We start from the raw sequence: 23,885 nt of genomic DNA on the forward strand, positions 1-23,885 counted from the left end.
AAACACGTGGCTGATTGAACACATTATGGGATCGTGTGAGATTATGCACTTTGCTTTGCGAAATAGAGGCAGACACTATGTTCTAATAGGATCCATTGAATCTGAAGCACAAAAGGATTTTGAAGCACTCATCCTCTCTTATGGTTAATGTGCAGTTTCAGTTGACAGTTAGGAAAGCAAATACAATGTTAGCATTCATTTCAAGGGATATAGAATACAAGAGAGGAGACATACTGCTGAGAATGTAATGGGTTATGTTCAGATGGCATTTGGAATTTGTTTTGGGCACTATCTCTGGGGAAGGATCTGCTGGTGTTGGAGGTGATCCATCCTGGGGATGATGATTTGTCATATGCACGGCAGTGTGTGCACTCGATGCAATTTAGAAGAATGGGAGGTGAGGTGTCCGATAGAAACTGATTGATCACTGCAAAGATTGATACAGTCAGTGTATAGAAGATAGTTCCACTAGTCATACAGACAATGACAAAACGGCAGTTTCAGTAAGATGGAATGGGCTGAATGGTCTAAACCTATTACTATATCTCATGCTCTTTAGGTAGTAGGGTCTTTTATTCAGTGCAGAATTGTACGTCTCTGACCTGCTTTGGAACCCTTGTATTTTTATGTTGATTTTACTTCACGTTCTGGTCAATGGTAACCCCTGTGATATGGATGGAGGGAGGATTCAGTGTCGGCCAGTAGTCCATTAAACGTTGAATATAAACGGCGATCTGTGAGTCTCATCTGGCGGGAGTACATTGTCTCTGCGATGATTGTCATTTTCAGTCTGGTATTTTCGAAGGATCGATTCTGTTACGCCAGTGTTGTTGAATTAAACAAAACAGATGCAATTTATCATAGCACATAGCAACAATAAGTCATCGAACACTGAACACCCTTCTAATAACAAAAAGTCTACAATGTTCTGTATAAGAAACATTGCTTTCCTGTTCATGTTAAAATCAGATAACCTGTCCCATTGAGAAGCTCAACTTGGAACTATTTTTTAAAAATCGTTTTTTGGATGCGGGCATGGCTGGATGGGCCCACCATTTCTTGCCCGTCCCTCGTTGGCCCTTTGAGAAAGTGGTACTGAGCTGCCTTCTTGAACAGCTGCAGTCCACCTGCTGTGTGTTGAAACGCAATGCTATTGAGGAGGGAATTCCAGGTTTTTTTTCCCAGCAACAGTGAAGGGACGGCGATATATTTCCACATCAGGATGTTGACTGGTTTGGAAGGGAATTTGTAGGTGGTGGTATTCCCATAAGTCTGCAGCCCTTGCCATTCTAGATGTAAGTGTTCGTGGGATTGGAAGATGCTGTCTGAGGATCTTTGGGGAATTTCTGCAGTGTGTCCAGTAGATAGTACACACTTCCACTATTGAGAGACGGTGGTGGAGGGAGTGAATGCTTGTGGATGTGATGCCAATCAAATGGACTGTTTTGTCCAGGATGGTGTCAAGCTTCTTGGTGTTTTTGGGTTGGCACTCATTCAGGCAATTGGGAGAATTCCATCTCATTCCTGACTTGTGCCTTGTAGATGATCGACAGGCTTTGGGAAGTCAGGAGGTGAGTTACTCACACAGTATTCCTAAACTCTGATCTGCTCTTGTATTTATGTAGCGAGCCCAGTTGAGTGTCTGGTCAATGATAACCCCCAGGATATTGATAGTGGGGAATTTAGTGATGATAATGCTGCTGAATACCAAATTGTTATATTGTTTCTTATTGGTGATGTTCATTGTCTAGCATCTGTGTGGTGTGAATGTTACTTGCCACTTATCAGCCCAAGCCTGGTGAGGGTCCTGATCCTGTTGCATTTGGGCATGGACTACTTCCATATCTGAGCATTTGCGAATGGTGCTGAACCTTATGCAGTTATTGTTAAATATCCCCACGTCTGACTTATGATGGAGGGAAGGTCATTGATGAAGCATTTGAAGATGCTTGGATCTAGGCTTTATCTGAAGAGTCACTGAAGATGTTACCTAGTATGGTGATGAACCGTCTGCTAATGAAATTTCCAGCTCAGCGATCAAAACTACATACGCATTATCCTGAGGGACTGACGCAGAAATGTTCTGGAGCAGAGATGACTGACCTCCAACAACAATGACCATCTTCCTATCAGTCAGGTATGACACCAATAATGGAGTATATTCCCGCAATGCCCTTTTTGCTCGGGTTCCATGATGCCACATTTGAAAGAATGTAGCATGATGTCAAGGGCTGGAATTCAGCTCCTTTTTCTAGTTTGAACCAAGGCTGTAATGAGATGGATAGATATGGACAGATAGAAGTAAGAAGTTTTATTTAGAAATTCCTCTGGACGGCAAACCCTTTGTCTGGGTGGCATACACTGTGAGCAGTGTGCTGACACTGGCTGTCATCCCAGATCACTTATTCCCAATAATGTCACAGAGCTAGATTACTGACAGCTAACAAAATCCATTCGGCCAATAGATTAGTACCATGGAGAAGGTGGATTTTTAAGAAAATAGACTATGCCAAGAACAGCAGGGAATGATAATAACCCCCACTGTGTGAGACTGGTCCAGAGCATCTTAGTCAGATGGATCGCTGACTGTCGTGGAAATTAATCTGACTGGACTCAGATGTGGAGAAAGTGAGGTGTGCAGATGCTGGAGATCAAAGTTGAAACTTTATTGCTGGAACAGCACAGCAGGTCAGGCAGCATCCAGGGAACAGGAGATTCGACGTTTCGGGCACAGGCCCTTCTTCAGGAATGAGCCTTTTTTAAGAAGCGGAGTGCTTTGAGTCCTTTGTGATGGGGGATGGAGGTGTACAGGGACTGGATGTCCATGGTGAAGATGAGGCGTTGGGGAACGGGGAAGCGGAAATCCTGGAGGAGGTGGAGGGCGTGGGTGGTGTCACGAACGTAGGTGGGGAGTTCTTGGACTAATGGGGACAGGACCGTGTCGAGGTATGCCGAGATGAGTTCGGTTGGGCAGGAGCAGGCTGAGACGATGGGTCGTCCGGGGCAGTCAGGTTTGTGGATTTTGGGCAGGAGGTAGAACCGGGCGGTGCGGGGTTGTGGGACTATGAGGTTGGAGGCGGTGGATGGGAGGTCCCCTGAGGTGATGAGGTTATGGATGGTCTGGGAGATGATGGTTTGGTGGTGGGGGGTGGGGTCATGGTCAAGGGGACGGTAGGAGGAGGTATCTGCGAGCTGGCGTTTGGCCTCAGCGGTGTAAAGGTCAGTGCGCCAAACTACTACTGCGCCTCCCTTGTCAGTTGGCTCATTCCTGAAGAAGGGCCTGTGCCCGAAACGTCGAATCTCCTGTTCCCTGGATGCTGCCTGACCTGCTGTGCTGTTCCAGCAATAAAGTTTCAACTGGACTCAGATGTGAGCAAGAGCAAAGGAAAAGCTTTATTTTTAACCACTGCAGGGAGCCAATACACTTGGCAAACACACCTTGTGTAAGGACCCTGAACATAATTAACGTATTCCTTTTATGCTCTTCTTATCGCACGCTCAAGGACATGGGCTGGGAAACATTCAAGTTCTTATTTTTTCACTCCCTTGCCGTGGACATAACTGTCTTTATGTTTTCCTTTGCTTTTCTGCTGAATTCGCCTGCTCGCCAGGCCAGGTTGAATGTATACAAAGTTCAGCAAAGTCAAGCTATCTCTTCGACTGCAGAATTCAGCAAAGTGTTTGCAACGTTCTAGAAAAGTTTCAGAATTATCATAGCATTCTCTTTCAGGTTTCACAGAAAATGTTAAGTTTGTTTCTTTTCTATTACACTGACGGAAGGGAAATTAGGATCTCAGCTGTGGATCAAATAATGATTGATAAATATCACACACCACTTCGCTAGTTTTGCAATCCACATTTCAATTTATATGGCTCCAAATCAGGAGTGCATTTTAACAACCGTATCTCTTTGTAGTTTGCATATTTCAGTCTGTACAGAAAATCACTTTTCCCTGTAGTTTGTATTGCATAAATGCATTTCATTAATATTGTTTCTGCTAATTCCTCATTGTAGATGTACCCTTGAATCTGTTCTTCATATGAGTTATAAAGAGTAACATTCCAATGCTAGTGATTGGGGAACATCACTGTCCCTCCGCCCAGACTGAACAGTCATGTCCCCGAACCCTTGCCATCTTCTCTCTTTTCCCTAATGTCATAATCACAATGTAAATGAAGTCCAGTAAACGATACTTCATCACAGTTCTTTAACATCGATAACATCAACAACATGACCCACACCTGCCCTCTCTGATTCTGGAATAACAATCTGAATTGTGTTTGTCTCGCACAATTCACCGTTAACATATCCATGCGATTTGTTTGTTATAAAGCCACATTGTCTCAGGCACATTTTGCCATCAGATCATGGATGAAAGATGTTCTCTCAATGTTTTACTGATATTGCAATGACTGATCTGTAGTTACAGGATCTGTTTCTCCATGTATGAGCAGAGAAGCATGTTTATGGTCTGTTAAACCTCTGGCATTATTTAAATATCCAATGCAGACTGAATGATTACACACAATCAATCTTCAATCTTCAACATTCCTTCCTTCAGTCATACTCACATATCACACCCAGAATGCATGAATGTTCAAAGTTATTTTTAATTTTAATGAAATAGGATTGAATTGAAAGGGCTTAACTGAGCTGTTTATTCAGCGATTGTGATTATGTCAGTCTCCATTCGTCCCTAGAGAAGTTATCTCTTCTATGAATAAGGCAATGCTTTCAGTGTTTTATCCCATCGTATGAGCAGGAGCATCACCCACACCAGTAACAGGGATCCGCAGCTTGAGAGAGAGAGTGAGGAGAGATCAGAAACTGATAGCAGTAGGCTGAAATATTCCAACAATGGAAAGGAGTTTATCCTATGGTCTTTACTGGCTTTCCCAGCCTTGGATATCATTAGTATCGCGGATTGAAGATGTACTGATGGTTATTCAAGCTGGTTACTATCCTATCCTTGCTATAGTTGGTGCTCCTGGTAAGTCACTCAAGCTGTCTAGTGAAACGGTCTGAACTGAATTGATGCTCATTATATGTAAAATTTGGACAGGTGAAAGTCAACGTTTTCATTTTCAATCAAAGTTTCCATTCCTTAGAAATTGTAACGAGCAATTACTCAAGACAAATTGATCACCAATATGCGAGGATGAAACAGACTGTTCTCAACCTCCTTGATCCATTTTCTCCTGTCCAGTTTACATCTCCATATCTTCCCCTCTCACCAATCCTTTCCAGTACCACCTTGTGACATCCAGTGTCCTCCTCAGCCTCATGCAATTCCTGAATAAACCTTCGTTTGTGCCTTTGTTAATTCCGGATACAGCTGTTTCACGTCCCTTCTACCACGTGTCCATTGCAAAACAATTGCACTTGAGATGTTTAACTTGTTCTCTGCACAGAATCTGAAAGATGGGATGACAGTGCATGGTGGTCACGTCATTGGTTCATAATCTAGAGCCACAGAATTATAATCTGTTGTTATCGGCTTGCCTCATGCCCATTAGAGAAAGCAGTTGGTCACCCTTCCCTGGTCAGCTTTCTGTGTGACTGCAAACCCACAGCACTGTGTTTTACTCTTTTCTGACCTGTGGAACAGCTGAACTAGCCACTCAGTTCAAGGTCGGCATAAGATGCTGGCCTGACCAGGTCTGCACAGATCCCGCAAGGGTAGATCAAAAGGAAAGATAGCTCCCTTCCTCTGCCTGTATCCAATATTCCAGCAGTTCATTTCCATTCAGGTAGGTGGCTATTCACTATTTTAGATGTATTCTTTGTGATAGATTCTCTCCCCGAGACTGATGTCCATCTGAATAGGCACCTTCGGTGCTGGCTTTATTGATGCTGACCTACAGATGTAAGGATGTTTTAAATTCCAAATCAGTGACAGTGCATCGTAAATGAATGATTTCCTATTTCACACAAAAGGAACGGAGCCAACTAAGTGAGGGAAAGGAATTATTCGATCAAACCTGAGATTGTAGTTGAGGCAGTATTTGGGGCATTGTGGGCAGATTTTCTCGCCTTTATAAGAAGTGATCTTACCACAGAGAGTGTGGAAAGGAGTTCCACCAGATTAATCTCTGGGATAATGGCACCATGAGGAGTGAGTGAAGGTTGATCTGTAGCGCTGTGAGAGAATTCGAGGTGATCGCATTGAACACTGGGGGGGATGGACAATAACTCATTATATTCTAAACAGACAATGAGAAGGTGATAGATTCCATGACTGTTGTTTCACTCAGGATGCATAATTCTGGATAGTCTAAGTGCCTCTGAGGACGTTACGCCCTCCCACCCCAACTCCCACTCCCCACGGTAATTGACAGGGAAGGAGAGGTCCAAGTTTTGAATAAACTCTCCCCACATTAAATCAGTGCAATTGGTGTGTGATCCTGCACTGAATGTCATATTATCCACCACCCTGACAGCAGCCACAATGCCTACATTCTAAAACAGTTAACTATTCCCTCCAGCTTCTGACCTTCATGAAGAACATGAATCCATCTTCTCAGAGACGCAACCTGCCTCCTTGAGGTTTAAACCATAAGACGATAAGACATAGGAGCAGAAAGTAGGCCATTTAGCCCATTGAGTCTGCACCACCATTCAATCATCGCTGATAGGTTTCTCAATCCCATTCTCCGACCTTCTCCTTGTAACCCTTAATCCCCTGGATAATCAAAATCTTATCTATCTCCGTCCCAAATGTACTCAATGACCTGGCCCCCACAGCCTTCTGTGGCAACAAATTTCAAAGATTCGTCATTCTCTGGTTAAAGACATTTCTCCTTATCACTGTCCTAAAGGGTATTCCCTTTCATCTAAGGCTGTGCCCTCGGCTTCTAGTCCAATGGAAACATCTTACCAACATCCACTCTGTCCAGGTCATTCAGTATTATGCATGCTTCCGTTACAATCCCTCTCATCCTTCTAACGTTTATCGTATATAGACCCAGAGTCTCAAACAAGCCTCATACGATAAGCTTTTCATTCATAACACCATTCTCGTGAAGATCTTGTGAACATACCCCTGAGCCAGTACATCCTTCCTGAAATATGGGGCTCAAAATTACGCACAATACTCCAAATGTGGTCTATTCAGAGCCGTATACAACCTGTTTTATATTCAATCCTCTCGTAATAAATGCCATCAATAATAAATGCAGTTGTCCTCCTAACTACTGCCTCAACCTGCAAGCTTACCTTAAGAGAACCCTCCACTAGAACTCCCAAGTCCCTTTGCACTTCATATTTCTGAATTTTCTCCCCATTTAAAAAAATAGAACATGCCTCTATTCTTCGTGCCAAAGTGCATGACCTCACACTTTGCGACGTTGGAATGCATCTGCCGATCTCTTTACCTGTCTAACTCCTTCTTCAGCCTCTCCGCCTCCTCAATATGACCTGTCCATTTGCCTATCTTTGTATCATCTGCAAACTTAGCCAGAGTGCCCTTAATTCCCAAATCTAGATTGTTAATGTTACGATTAAAAATTATGATTCCAAAACTGAGCCTTATGGAACACCACTTGTCACTGGCTGCCTTCCGGATAAGGACCATTTCATCCCCACTCTCTGCTTTCTGCCAGACAGCCAAGCTTCTACCAATGCCACTACTTTGCCTCTAACACCATGGACCCTTATCGTACTCAGTCATCTCTTGTGTGAAACCTTGTCCAACACCTTCTTGAAGACAAGGTGGATAACTGTGCTTGGTCGAGCCTGCTCATTTCGTCTTCAAAGGATTCCAACAGATTTATCAAGCATGACCTTCCCTTGATGAAACCGTAGTGACTTTGCCCTATTTTACCAAACACTTCCAAGTATTCAGAAATCTCATCCTTCACAATGGATTCCAGGATCTTACCCACGACCGAGGTTAAGCTATTCATTGTGGATTTTTTGTCTTCTTCCTTACTCCCTTGTTAAAGAGGGATGTCACGTTAGTGAGTTTCCAGTGCTCTGAGATTGTTCCTTACTGTAGTGATTCCTGAAAGATCACCACGATCGCCTCTCTTCTCTCTTCAGCTATCTCCCATATAACACTGGGATGTAGTCCATCTGGTCAAGATTATTTAACCACCTTCAATTCTTTTCTAGCATGTTCTCCATTGTGGTGGCCAACATACTCAGCTCCGGCCTTTCAATCGCTTGAATGTTTAATGTATTACTCGTGTCTTCCATCGTTAAGGCTGATGCGAAGTAATTCTTCAGTTCCTTGGCCATTTTCTCGTTCCCCACTACTATCTCTCCAGTATCATTTTCCAGGAGTCACTTTTGCCGCTCATTTGTAACAGAAACTGTTACAGACTTCCTTTATATTACCCCAGACTTAATAATCTCCCTCCTTATTTTATTTTGTTTGCCCGCTGTTTTATCTTGGTAAACTTTCCATTCCTCAGGTTTCCCCCTGCACTTTGCCACATTATATCCTTTCTCTTTTGCTTTTATGCTATACCTGACTTCCCTAGTCAGCTATCGTTGCCTCATTCTCCCTGTACCATGCCTCTTTTTCCTCAGGATAAATCTCTCCTGTATCCTGAATTACTCCAAAAATCTCCTGCCATTGCTATTGCACTGTCTTTCCTGCTGGGCCCGTCTCACAGTCAGTCCTACCCAGCTCCTCCCTCATGTCTCTGTAATTGCCTTTATTCAGTGGTAATACCGTTACTACTGATTCTACCTTCTCCACCTGAAATTGCAGAGTAAGTTCAATCATATTGTGATCACTGCCTGCTAAGAATTCCTTCACCTTAAGCTCCTTCATTTAGTTCGCCTGTACAAGCTGCTCCAAAAAGCCATCTCATAGACATTCCACAAATTTCTTTTCTTGCGAACCACTACCAACCTGAATCCCCAGTCCACCTGCATAATGAAATCCCACATGATCATTGTAACTTTGACTTTCCTACAGAACTTTCTAGATCCTGGTGTATCTTGCACCCCAGCTCCCTATACATAACTCCAAATGCATTCTTTCACATTTTTGATTCCTCAATTCTACCGACACAGATTCTACGCGATCTGACCTTACTTCATTTCTTATTATTGCTTATTGATTCAATTCCATTCTTAATAATGAAACAACTCTATCTCTCTGCTCACCTGCCTATATTTTCGACAGGATGAATATCCTTGAATATTCAGCTCCTAATCCTGATCCTCTTGCAGTGATATCACTGTAATGCCCATGTCGTACCTGCCAATTTGTGAATGAGTCACAAGCGCATTTACCTTATTCCTTATGCTGCATGCATTTCGATATGATAGTTTAGTCCTGTATTACCTGTCGCTGTTTTCACTGTCATTTGTTTGTCCTACCGTTGGTACTTAGACGGACCCTGACCACTGGATCATTCCCCGCCCAATCCAAGTTCTTCTGCAGCCCAGATGACATATCCCAAACCCAAGCACCAAGAAGGCAACACATCATTCAGGACTCTCAATCCCAATCACAGAGAACAGTAGCTATGTCTCTAACTCCAATTATCCATCATTGGGCGGCACTGCTGCTTCAAAGTACTAGGGACTCGGGTTCAATTCCAATCTCTGGACCCTGTGTATGTGGACTTTGTAAATTCTTCCCGTGTCTGCATTGGGAACATTAACTTTTTCGTCTCTCCACAGTGTGTCTCTGTGTTTGATTCGGATTTCAACCATCTACAGTATTTTTGCTTTGATTCGACAGAGAAATCTAGCAAACGTGACAGGTTTTTGTAAAAGCAGCCGTGCATCACGGGCTCCCTGGTTGTTTAGGAATCTTGCCCGACCCCTTCCGTGTGTGCAGTATCCCTGGATACCCATTCCATCCCTTTCAGTCCCTCAATCCTTTGTCACTACAAGCAGCCTTTTCTTGTGCCACTCCTGGGACTCCCCACACCCCATTGCCTGGCACTGGACATTCCCTTCACAGGACTGTGCACACAACGACACTGGGCACTTTCTGGCCCAGTGGGGATGCAGGGTAAAGATCCTGCCATTGAAAGGAACAGAATAACTAAAGTCCAATTGAATAGCAAAGCAGAGTAAACAAGCTGCATGACATCCATCTGCTCTGACGTTTTCTAGTTTTCTGTTTATCTTCGTCCATCTGCAAATATATGGTTCATATGTATGCCTTGGTAAAAAACAATGACTGCAGATGCCGGAAAGCAGATTCTGGATTAGTGGTGCTGGAAGAGTACAGCGGTTCAGTGGTGCTCTTCCAGCACCACTAATCCATATGTATACCTTGTCAAACAGGTGGGGATAGATATCAGATCCTCTTCAGTGGACTCCACTTTCCTGAGGTCACACTTAAGTTTTTATTATCAAGTCTATCCACTTTAAAGAAAAGGCCTTGCTGGGGCTGTGTTGAAAGGATACTTGAACTTTGGAGGCACTAGAATATGTCACGTGCGAGTGAGGTTAGGAATAGGAAGGTAGCACAGTTACATATATATGGCCAAACAGCTGGCAGGAGAGGCAGCACTTCTGATATGTGGATCATTGGGATTCCCATGTAGGTTGGACCAAAACATGAAGGACAGGATGGACCTGAACTGGCAGCAATCTCCGATATGTGGAGAGGGGTATAGCAAGAAAGACAGTGGAACAGCAATGGCAGGTGATTCCAAGATTAATTCAGCAGACACTGCAGAGATTCATGCTGAGGAATAGAGGCAAGATACAGGGAGGATAAGGCAACCAGGGCTGACGAGGGAAGTCAGGGATTGCATGCAAGCAAAAGAGCAAGCATATAATGTGGTGAAGGACAATGGGAAACTAGAGAATTGGAAAACTTATAAAGACCAACAGAGGGCAAAAAAAAATAAGGAGGGAGAAGATTAAATATAAGGGTAAGCAAGCCAGCAATATAAATGAGACTGTAAGAGGTTCTTTAGACATATAAAGTGCAAAAGAGAGGTAAAAGTAATATTGGACCCTGGAAAATGATGCTGGAGAGACAGTAATGGGAAACAAAAAAATGAATGAGGAACTTTGCATTAGTCTTCATGGTGGAAGACATGAATAATTTCACAAAAGTTGAACAGAGTGAGAGGGCAGAGCTGAGTATGGTGGCCATCATCAAGAAGAACATGCTAGAAAACTGAATGGCCTGAATGTGGATAAATCACCTACACCCCAGCCTTGTAAGGGAGATAGCTGAAGAGGTAATGCAAGTATAAGGAATAATCTTTCAGGAATGACTAAAATCAGGAAAGGGCCAAGAGGCTGGAAATTGCTAATGTCACACCCCGTTGAATAAGGGAGTTAAACAGAAAACGGAAAATTACAGACTGATTAGCCTTACCTTAGTTGTGGGTAACAACCTAGATTCCATCGTGAAGGATGGGATTTCTGAATACTTGGAGGTCTTTGGTAAAATACAATAGAGTCAGCATGGATTCATCAAGAGGATGTCAGGTCTGACTAACTTGTTAGAATTCATTGAGGGAGTAACGAAGCAGATTAGACCAAGAAGAACAATAGATGTTATCCGCTTGCTTCTCAAGAATCTTTTGACAGGAGTCTCTTGAGAAAGATAAGGGCCCATGGTGTTAGAGGCAAGGTGCGTACATGGATAGTCGCATGGCTGTCTGACAGAAACCAGAGAGTTGGGATAAAAGAGTCCTTCTCTGGATGGCAGCCAGGGACAAGTGGTCTTCCACGAGACTCCATATTGGGACCACAACTTTTCCATTTATGCATTAATGATTTACATGAAGGAACTGAGGGGATTCTGGCTAAGTTTTCAAACAGTGCAAAGATAGATGGAGGGACAGGTAGCATTGAAGAGGTGGTTCGGCTGCAGGAGGGTGCTCTAGCGCATCTCCCCAACTTCCCGCACCTCCGCCATTGATCTCCACCTTTCCAACTGAAACAAGGATAGAACCCCTCTGGTGCTCGCCTTCCATCCCACCATCCACAGGATACAACGCATCATCCTCCGACATTTCCGCCACCAACAGTCAGACCCCACCACCCTCCCCACCCATATCAGCAGAGAGCATACCTTTCACAACTCCCTCGTGAGATTCACGCCCTTCCAACCCCACCCAGCCACCTTCCACTCCTGACACGTTCTTTGCCACTACAAGAGGTATGAAACCTGTGTCAACACTCCCACCTCACCTCCATCCAAGGCACCAAAGGATCCTTCCACATCAGGCAAAGAACATCCTGTGCATCCAAACACAACATCTACTCTGTCCATTGCACCGGATCTCCTCTCCATTGGGGAGACAGGGCATCAACTTGCAGAACGGTTCAGGTAACACACTCGGACACACACACCCAACAACCCCATTTCCCTATCCTTGATTACTTCAACTCTCCCTCCCACTACAACAAGGACATGCAAGTTTTTGGACTCCTCCATGGCCAATTTCTAGCCAGCAGTCGTCTGGAGAAAGAACGCATCATCTTCCACCAAGGGACACTCCACCACACCGTATCAAAGGCAATTTCGGCAATTTCCTCATCTCCCCTCGCACCACCTTATCCCAGATCTAACCCTCTAGTTCAGTACCGCCCTCTTGAACTGTCCAACCTGTCCATTTTCCTTCCCATGTATCTACTCCACCTTCCACTCTGACCTTTCGCTATCACCACTCACCTTCATCTAGCTATCGCTGTCCGAGCTACGTTCCTCCCAGCCCTAGCCCCTCCCATTTATCTCTCAGTCCACTTCCACCCAACCCCGTCGTTCTTGGCGAAGACTTTATGCCTGAAACATCGAATCTCCGGCTCCTGGATGCCGCCTGACTGGCTGTGCTTTTCTAGCATCACACTTTTTGACTCTGATCTCCAGCATCTGCTGTCTTCACTTTCTCCAACTGAAGGATTTGTACAGTATAGGGGAGCGAGCAAAGATGTGGCAGATGGAGTATAACGTGGGCAAGTGTGACATCATGGACTTTGCAAGGAAGAATACAGGCATGGACTATTTTCTTAATAGCGAGCAGGTTCAGAAGTCAAAAGTGCAAAAGGCCTAGGGAGTCTCGAAAGGTAATCTTGCAGGTTGTCAATAGTTAGGAAGGCAAATACAATGATGGCATTTATTTCAAGAGGGCTTGAGTATAAAAGCAGGGATGTACGTCTGAGGCTGTTTCAGGCTTTGGTCAGGCCACATTTGGATTATTGTGCACAGTTTTGGGTCCCATATCTCAGGAAGGATGTACTGGCCCTGGAGCGTTTTCCAAGGAGATTTACGAGAATGGTCCCAGGAATGAAAAACTTAACAAACGAAGATCATCTGAGGGCTCTGGGTCTATATATGGCAGAGTTCAGAAGATGTTAGGAGGTCTACTCGAAACTTACAGGATACTGAATGGCCTGGACAGAGTGGATTTTGGGAAGGTATTACCAATGGTAGGTGAGACGAGGCCCCGAGCGGACAGAGTAAAGAGAAGACTTTTCAGAACAGAGATATGGACGAACCTCCTCAGCCATAAAGTGGTGAATCTTTGGAATTCACCGCCACAGAAGGCTGTCGAAGCCAGGTCATTGAGTATATTTAAGAGTGAGAGAGATAGGTTCTTGATTGTAAAGGGGATCAAGGGTTACAGGTAGAAAGCGGGAGAATGCGGTTGAGAAGCTTAACAGCCATCATTGAACGGCGGAGCAGGCTCAATGGGCCTAATGGCCAAATTTCTGTTCCAATGTCTTCTGGTTGTATAGTTAATATTGGCTCTCCTCATTCCTTATTGGAGTTGTATCCCGAAATTTGAACTTCATATGATGTATGAAGAATAAACTTCCAATAATGATGGCTGGGAAATATCATATTCCCTCCCTGCAGTTTCAGCAGCCATATCCCCAATATCATAATTACACTGCAATAGAAATCCAGTGAAATTTACTTCATCATAGTTCATTGACATCGATAACATGAACAGCATGACCCTCACCTGCCCTCTCTGATCCTCGAATAACCATTTGAATTGTGTGTCACGTCTGTTAACATATCCATGCCATTGGTCTGTTACCACTCATGTTGTATGCACATTTTCCTGTCAGATTATGGACTAGAAAAGTTATCTCCATATTTTACTGACATTATAATCACTGATCAGTAGTTACAGACTATATGTTTCGATTTATAAACGGAGAAACTTTTTTAAGTTCTGACAATCCTTTGACGTTACTCGCATATCTAAGGCAGATTGAATGATGACGTACAATCAATCTAATATATCAAATATTTCTTCCCTCTGTTCATCCCCCCCACACATATCCCATGCCAAATGTGTAACTTTAAACGTTTTTTTTTTGAATTTTAATAACATCAATATTGAATTCAAAGGGGTTAACTGAAGCTATTTGTTCAGTGACTGTGATTAATGTCAATCTCTGTGGATCCTAATTATCACAATGGAGAGTCTTCATTGTTGAAAGATAAACGAACTCTGTTCAATGTGCTATCCCGTAGTATGAGTAGGAGCATCGCTGACAGCACTAACAGGGATCAGCAGCTCGAAAGAGAGAGAGACGGGGAGGAGAGCTCGGAATCTGAGAATATTAACTGGAATGTTCCAACAATGGACAGGAGTTTATCCTGGGGTCTTTATTGGCTTTCCCTGCCTTGGGTATCATTAGCATGGCGGATCCAGGATATCCTTTGGATTATTCAAGGTGGTTACTATCCCATCCTCGCTATAGTTGGTATTCCTGGTAAGTCATTATATTTAATAGGAGAAAGTGAGGACTGCAGATGCTGGAGATCAGAGCTGAAAAATGTGTTGCTGGAAAAGCGCAGCAGGTCAGGCAGCATCCAAGGACCAGGAGAAACGACGTTTTGAGCATAAGTTCCTGAAGAAGGGCTTATGCCGGAAAAGTCGATTCTCCTTCTCCTTGGATGCTGCCTGACCTGCTGCGCTTTTCTAGCAACACATTTTTCAGCTTTCAAGTCATTATATTTGTCTACTAAACCGGGTTGACCTGAATTTCTGCTCATTATATATAAATTTTGTAAAGTGCAAGTCAATGCCTTCAGATCCAAACAAAAATTCCTTTCCTTATATATTATAACTATCAAACTACTATTTATAAATTACTCACTGATATGCGTGAAGGAGCCAGACTGTTCTCATACTCCATAATCCATTTTGTCCTTCACAGATTTACATCTCAATGTCCTCCCAACTCACCAATCCCGTCCAATACCACCATCATGATATCCCAGTCTCGCCTTCAGTCTCAGTGCCACCTATGAATAAACCATTTGTGCCTTTTTTCAATCCGAATGCAATAGTTTCACGTTCCTTCTAACCACATGTCCGTCACTAAATAATTGCTCTTGAGAATGTTTAACTTGTTATCTGCACGTACGGGAAGACAGTTTATGGTGGTCAAGCCATTGACTGATAATCAAGAGCCACAGAATAATGGTCTGTTAATATCGCATGAAGGACATTAGGGTGTTTAAAAGCAACCATTATCATTTGTTTTAAAAACCAATCTGCTTGCCTCAAGACCTTGAGGGAAGTCAATGTATTATGCTTCCTTTGTCAGGTTTCGGTGTGACTTATGTGATGAACACATGGGTATACTGTACCATTGAGAGAATTAAAAGCCAGCAATAACTATCTGACAGCACCAAGTGTTCTGAAAAATAGATATAATGTAACATTTGGTCGAACAACCTGATTAGCTCATTGTCTCGAAACAAAAATAAATTCAGCAAAACATTTTAAATTATACCCCAAAATAACCACCTCCAACCAAGTATGAATTTATGATATTGACAATCTTAAAAGCCAATGATACAATCCCCAATAGTTTGGCGGTACAAGACCATGGAAAATTGAACAGTTGAGAGGAGAACTGCCAAGCTACCAGCATGCAAAGACTGCCTGAAAAATAGCTCTCCTATTGGTACCTTTATTGATTAGTAATTGGTGAAACAGAGTCCCCAAGAAGAAAAGAAGACAGGAATATGAAGAAGAACTGAAAGCTTCCTGATTTTGAGGTGAGAAGTTTTGTTTTGTAAATCTTAATGAGGAGTCTTATCGGACTAGTATTGTGGAGGGGGAAGGTAAAAGACAGGTTAGAGGAAGAAGTTGTAAATAGTCATTCGTTTATTATTCTCTGTTATACTTTAAGAAATAAAGTTGTTAATTTTTACTTTAAATAGATTTGTACTCGAGAATTATGACAGATTACTGCGTGGGATAAATCTTTTCTCTATTGCTGGTTTTAATTAAGCAGGAAGATGTATCCTGTGTTGTAACACTACAAACCCACAGCTATGCTTTTTATTGTTTACGGTACTGTGGAACTGCTGAACCAGCCACTCAGTTCAAGATCTGCATACATGCTGTGAGAGAAGAACAGAAGTAAAGATCGCTCCCTTTCTCTGCCTGTTTTCTGTATTGCTACATCTCATTTCCATTCAGGTAGGTGATCATCCCCTATTTTAAGTGTATTCAATCTCATTGAAATTCTCCCTGAGAGTGATGCACAGCTCCATAGGCACCTCTGGTGCTCGCTTTATTGATGCCGACATACAGTTATAAGGGACTTATAAATTCCATGTCAGTTGTAGTTCATAGAGAAGGAATGGCTTTTCGTGGCACAGGAAAGAAATGGCAATGTCTGAGTGAGAGAAAAGATGGTTTGTGATCATCCAGGAGTGTGTTGTTGAGGCAGTATTTGGGGTACTGTGGATAGACTTTCTCCCAAGTTTCACCAGACTAATCCCTGGGATGATGGCACCATGAGCAGTAAGTGAAGCTCAGTGAGAGAATAAGAGGTGATTGCATTGAACCTTAAGGGGGATGGACAATCACTCATGATGTTTTAAACAGACACTGATGCGGTGATAAGTGCCATGTTTTTTTTAATCAGATTACATGATTCTCGATAGTTTAAGAGACTCTGAGAACTTTTCACCTAACCACCCCCACTCCCTATTTCGACTGAGAAAGAGAGGAGAAAGAGAGGTGAGAGAGAGAGGGGAGAGAGAGAGAGGTTCAGGCTTTTGAATAAACTCTCCCAACATTAATACAGTTCAATTGGTACGTGATCCTGCAATGAACGTCATGTTATCCATAATCCCGACAGCAGCAACAATACCTTCAATATAAAAGTGTTAACTCTTTCCAGCAGTGTAGAGAGAAAGAAATTCTTTTTACGCTACAGGAAAGAAACGGAGATGTCTAAGAGGAAAAAGAGTTACTTTGATCATTGCTGAGAGTGTTGTTGAGGCAGCATTTGGGATATTGTGGACAGATTTTCTCTCCTTTTTCAGGAATGATCACCTTGCCACGGAGAGAGTGCAATGGGATTTCACCAGACGAATCCCTGGGATGGTGGTGCCATGAGGAGAGAATGATGATTAATGATTAAAATGAGAGGCGATTGCATTGAACCTTGGGGGGAGGGACAGTCACTCACGATGTTCTAAATAGACACTGATACGGTGAAAAATTCCATGGATTCTTTTTTACTCGGGTTACATGACTGTCAATAGTTTAAGTGCATCTAAGAATATTCCCCTCACTCCACACCCAATCCCCATTTCGCATGAGAGAGACAGCGGACCAGACTTTGAACAAACTCTCCTCGCATTAATATAGTGCATTCGGTGTGTGGTCCTACACTGAAAGTCTCGTTATCCGCAATCCCTACAGCAGCCACAACACGTTCATGCTAAAACAGTTACCTTTTTCCCACCAGATTCTGACCCCATGGAAAACATGGATGTGTCTTCTCAGAGATGGAAATTGCCTCCTTGAGACTTGGCGCAAATCATTTGGCTTCCCTCCTCACTGCCAGCAAACCTTGTTAAAGTAGCTCACGATCTACAAACAATGGAACCATGATTAGCATCATGGAACCCTCTATCATTTTTTATCTCTGCTCTGGCAGTGTTATTCACGGGTCTCTATCTTGACCTACTCAGTTTCAGCGGAGAATCACAATGCACTGCATCTTTGCCTTTGTTATTTAAATATTAAGAGCATGGATGTCACTGTCCATTGTTCTGGTTACAAATTCCACTTCCTTCCACTGTTTCCATCCCATTCCCTGGCCAATATCTGCGGCTGAAGATCACAAGTCACAACTGTGGGACATCCCTTTGACCATGAGCTGTATCTTGACACCATTCCCTGACCATTTCTAACTTGAAATTCTCACTACTCCAGAATATATCTCACTGGTTTATTGCATCTGCTGTTTGAACCTTGAGCTGTGAAGTACAGTATTAATGAAGCCAATAATCTGCTGCTGATGCTCCTGGCTTAAATCCTGCCGAAGCAAATCTGATTCGAACTCACACCCAACCCCCATCCATCTGTCATTCATGTGTATACCGATGTATATTGCTGTTGTGTCTGGCAATGACTTTAGTTAAACTTTCTCAAACACTTTACCTCATCTGTCCATGAAAATTCTCTCGTTCTCTCTGTTGATTAACAAAAAGCCTGCCAGATGTTCGTATTTAAAATTATTTCCTCCATGTGCGTTCCTTCTCAAACAATGAGTTTCACGTTCAACCACACACACACACATATACACACACTCGCAGAGAGAGCAAACATTCCCGTTGTCGGCAGTAATCTGATGCGAGTATAGTTAGCATATGATAGTAAAGTTTGCAACACTCTCCATGCTGAGCAGATGCTGCAGTTTACTGATCAACACACTAACATGGTCTGCACACCTCTCCATGCTGGGCAGATAGTGCAGTTTACTGAACAACACACTAACATGGTCTGCACAGCTCTCCATGCTGGGCAGATAGTGGAGTTTACTGAGTAACACACAAGCATGGTGTGCACAGCTCTCCATACTGGGCAGATAGTGCAGTTTACTGAGTAACACACTAGCATGGTCTGCACAGCTCTCCATGCTGGGCAGATAGTGTAGTTTACTGAGTAACACACAAGCATGGTGTGCACAGCTCTCCATACTATGTAGATAGTACAGTTTACTGAACAACACACAAGCATGGTGTGCACAGCTCTCCATGCTGGGCAGATAGTGCAGTTTACTGAACAACACACAAGCATGGTGTGCACAGCTCTCCATGCTGGGCAGATAGTGCAGTTTACTGAAAAACACACGAACATGGTCTGCACAGCTCTCCATGCTGGGCTGTCATCTTGTCCCAGTTTATGTTGTTTGTGGTGTTCTGTGAAGCAGATTCAGAATTTGATGTAACAAACCATTCCAGCTGATCTGACAATGTCTTTATTCAACGTTCTCATTCTTGTCATTTTACTCACGAAGATCTCACTTCTCCAGTTAGTCCCACTGCCCTGTCGTTTTCCCCATATTTCCACATCTTTTCAGTTAATTAACTGTCTGTTTCTGTCTTTACTGTGAATCTCTCTGCCCCTCTGTATCTTTAACTGGCCTTGGGTTTTGGCTCCCTAGTGTATCGAGTGCTGGAATTGTGTAGCTCAGAAATAATGAGATGGGATGTGTCAAGCTGTTTTTCCCTTCCCGGTATGTCCCATGTGATAATCTATGAACAGGCTTGTTTCAGAAGTCATGAGACACATCCTTGTAACTTGGTCTGTACCTGTGTTTTCCCCTCTCAGGTCATCTTGCTATCAGTAACACGAGGACGCCCCTTGAGTAAACGACCAGGCATCTAAATTGTATGACAATGCTGTCACTTCTTTTTTTTAAAAAAAAGGTTAGTTGCTCCTTTTTTTACAAAGCGATCTTAAAGGCCAAACTGCCTACTGATAACGGCTCAAGTAAACAACTTATGAGGCTTTTAGGGTTTTTAATAAATAGTAGTAACAATGGCCAGCTCACACAGACAGGCTTTCCAGCTTTTTTCTTGAAGATGCAACAGTTACCAGGTGCTTGGTGTCCCAGAAGGGCTTGAAGTTTTAGCAAATTATCCCTCGATGCTATTCTCTCTGAAACCTCACTTGGTGCTGTTTCCTCCTGGATTGGAGGACTGTATGCTAGAATGTATGTCTGAATGATCCTTTTTGCCAAGGTGGGGTTCAGATTAGATTGGATTACTTACAGTGTGGAAACAGCCCCTTCAGCCCGACAAGTCCACACCGACCCACTGAATAGCAACCCACCCAGACCCATTCCCCTACATTTACCCCTTCATCAAACACTACGGGCTATTTAGCATGGCCAATTCACCTAACCTGCACAATTTTGGACTGCGGGAGGACCCAAAGGAAACCCATGTGGACACGCGGGCATGTGCAAACTCCACACAGTCAGTCGCCTGAGGTGGGAATTGAACCCGGGTCTCTGGCATGTGAGGCAGCAGTGCTAACCACTGTGCCACCGTGCCACCCCACTATGCCGCCCTGTGTTTAGGTGATGTTAATAAATTGGAACAGTTCATTTGTAAAAGGTACTGTATCCATCATTCAGTTAAGGTTTCCAATAGTTAAGTTATTCTAAATTCCTCTTCATTTCCTATGGATTTTTCATTCGAGTGTTTAAATATATTGTGTTTTGCATAATGGTGAGTGGTTTGACTAGTAGAATCACATCTGTAACACCCACTTCCCATTTACCTTTAAAACAAGAAAGGTTTGGCATCCAAGCTACCTTTTTAAAATACTTAGAGGCAGTCTGGTTGGTCTATGTTAAACTGGAGGCCCTTGTCTGGTTCTAAATCGATTACACCAATTTGGGTTTAGAATTACAATCCCTACAGTGCGCAAACAGGCCATTCGACCCAACAAGTCCACACCGACCCTCCGAGGAGTAACCTACCCAGACCCATTCCTCTACCCTATTATTACACATTTACCCCAAGGCACCTAACCCACACATCCCTGAAAACTACGAACAATTTAGATTGGCCAATACACCTGACATGCACATCTTTGGGTTATAGGAGGAAACCAGAGAATCTAGAATACGCTCCTGCAGACACTGGAGCGTATGCACCAGGAGGCTATTGGGTTCAAAGGTCGCATCTGGTATGTTTAGTGTCTTTGGTTCCAGATGTTGAATTCGGTTGGTTTAAGCAGTGTTTTGTGTATAAAAAATCTTTCAGTCACTAAGAGTTCTCTGGGTGTGGAAAAAGTGAAGTTGGGGGTTTTACAGAAGGTAATGAAGGCAAAGCTGTAGCAATTGACAGACAAGCTGGAGTTAGGGTTGTGTTTGTGAGAAAACGAGAGATAATTATAGGTATAGCTCGGCAATTACATTTGGTGGAACCGCCATCAGACTCTTTGGAAATGCCTAGAATTCAATTTCAAATAAGGTACTTTGAACATGAGGAATAATTGAAACAGTTTGAATTATGATGAAAAATACAAATAAAAGAAAAGGAAATGAAGAAGAAAGAGGGAAAAGGAGAGAAGAAAAGCAGAGAGTTCCAACTTCAAAAGTTAGCAATTAGAGAGGAAAGTTAACATAGAAGGCGGAGATGAAGGTAGACGGTCAGCGGAATGAGGAGGTTAGTGAGGTTGAGTAACCCTATAGTAGCCAATGGCCTGCTGTGTTTCTGTTTAAATACACCCAGCCATTATCTAAATTTGATGAGAAGGATGGGAAAGCCTTTTGAATTTCATTTGAGAAAGTGGCTAAACCAATGCAGTGGCCAGTAACCATGTGGATTTCGTTGATCCAAACAAAGCTGATAGGTATTTGCATCCCGGTCGCAGACGGTATCTGGCCAGTATGGGTGGTGAAGAAAGCCGTCTGAAGTGCATATGAGCTTGGGCCAGATGCCGACAGACAGCATTTCAGAAATCTAAAAAAAAGGTCCCTGGTTAAATGCACGTTGAGTTTGAAAGGATAAAACAAAGTAATTTTGAAAGGTGGGTAAGAGTATTAAAACAAAGCAAACCTATGACACTCTTAGAGAGTTTCTTATTTTGGAGAAGTTCAACAATTCACTTCCTGCAGTCGTGAGAACTCGTGTGGAAGAGCAGAGAGAAACAATGGCAAGATTAGAAACTGTAATGGCTGATGATGATGATTGAGTTCAGAAATCAAAGTTTGGTTTCTGTCAGGGATTGAGAAGAATGTGCGAGATCCTCTTAAAATCTGTGAGAGTAAGGTTTACTGGCATAGGCCAGGAGTAGCAGGTAAAGAGGTTACAGCATTAAGAGGTACAGAAGTAGGTAACTCTTTTATGCTGAGACCTGAGGAGCTATTTCATTCAGAGGGAGTGTTGGAGAGATGAGAAGTGCTCCAATATGTAACGTGTGGTTGGAGTGTCCAGTGGAAACATCAACAGATTTATTCCAGAATGGGGAAGGAGGTCTTGAGCTTGGTGTTGGCGTTGCAACATTTCAGCATTTAAATTGAGAATAACATACATGCGAAAAATCTTTATCACTGATCGTGACCCGGTAAAGTTTTTTTGGAGAAGTTTAGGGAGAAGAATACCAGCCTGATTCAACTGAGCTTATTATTGCTGCCATTCAGTTTGAAATTATATAGGTGACAGGGCGAGGAAACAGAAATTTTGACACGTTGTGGAGACTTGGATGAAGAAAGACAAAGGCATTCTGTGGCAGGAGTAAGATGACTGAAACTAGTTGTGAACATTTGGACGCTCAGAGTCAATGTAAAGTATGTGCATTTCAGTCTACTAATAGAAGAAGATTAGGAGGTCAAAAATGAATCCACGTTGTATATTGATGGATTATTTTCTTAAAAATTGAGTTGGAAGAATGCTATCACTGTAAAAAGGTTATTTTCTCTTGGGTTTATTTTTGAATAGAGGTTTTAAATGCAGAGGTGCAGAACTGCTGTCTGAAAACAGTTTAAGTAAATAACTGAGAAAGCCTTTAGGTTTCATTCAAATGGTTGTAACAATTTTGGGCAGTGGCCAGCTCTCCCAGACCAGGGCTTCTCATTTTGTTTTTAGCTGAAGCATTCAGAAGTTGCTGGTGAACACAAAACGGTTGGAAGTTTCAATATGTGATCCCCAGCTGCTTAAACTATTCTGGGGGGGATCTGGTCTGGTCTACAACATTTGTACCAAGGGGTTTCTGACTGACACCTGTAATTGAAAATTTAGTGGAGGGGCTGGGAATGGGTTGCTGGAGATTATGCTGTGAGCTGTCTCAAACTTTCAGGGAGACTTGAGGATTTGGTGACCCAACTCTGGATGGAGCATAGAGACTGTAGTTACAGTATCTGGGTGTGTAACATGAACACCAAATGGAGCAGAGGCTGCAGAGAGGGAAAGCTCTGAAACCACGCAGTGAGTGTATATGGTGAAACGGATCTGCTGTATCCACATCGGGTTTTCCAGGAACAGCTTCTCAAGCTTCACTTAACCAGGAGCAGAGTGTGAGGGGACCCTGACTGAACAAGGAGCTGATCACAGAGCGGTGTCACCTCCTTCAACACGATCCGCAGCTTCACACCTGGGGGAGGATGGTGCTGCCAGTAGCTGTTAGGGTCACTGGTTCATTCAACTTCTATGAACCAGACCTTTCCAGGCAGGACGAGGTGACATATCCGTCATTTCCCAGTATCTCAACATCAATGTCACCATTCTGTGATGGAGGATATATATGGTGGATGAGGTAAATAGATTGTTTCTGCCTCAGCAGGGAGCTGCCGGGTGTATCCAGTATAGTGGGATTTCTGATGGTGTACATGGCATCTGCAGAGTCCCCATGTCAATGGAAAACCCGAGGTAGAGGAACTGAAGGAGCTCTCTCTCTATTAATGTTACACTATATCCATGCACAGTACATCATGTTGGTGAATACCCACTGTCCTGGCAGCAGTCCCGGCCTCTTCATTCAGAAGCAATCAGCCATTCCCATCGTCATCGGGTCTCCACGTAGAAAGAATTGAATATATCTTGGATAAAAGCCGTTCCCTTGATGCACGTTTCAAAACACCATCCCCACCGCCAATCAACCACATCAAAGTATTACATGTGTATGGAGAGCAATAGGGTCACTTGGAGTGTCTGGGA

Source organism: Chiloscyllium plagiosum, unplaced genomic scaffold (assembly GCF_037043375.1).
Source record: "Chiloscyllium plagiosum isolate Xiang-an unplaced genomic scaffold, Cpla_swu_hap1 HiC_scaffold_38, whole genome shotgun sequence".
In the NCBI taxonomy this organism is placed as follows: Eukaryota; Metazoa; Chordata; class Chondrichthyes; order Orectolobiformes; family Hemiscylliidae; genus Chiloscyllium; species Chiloscyllium plagiosum.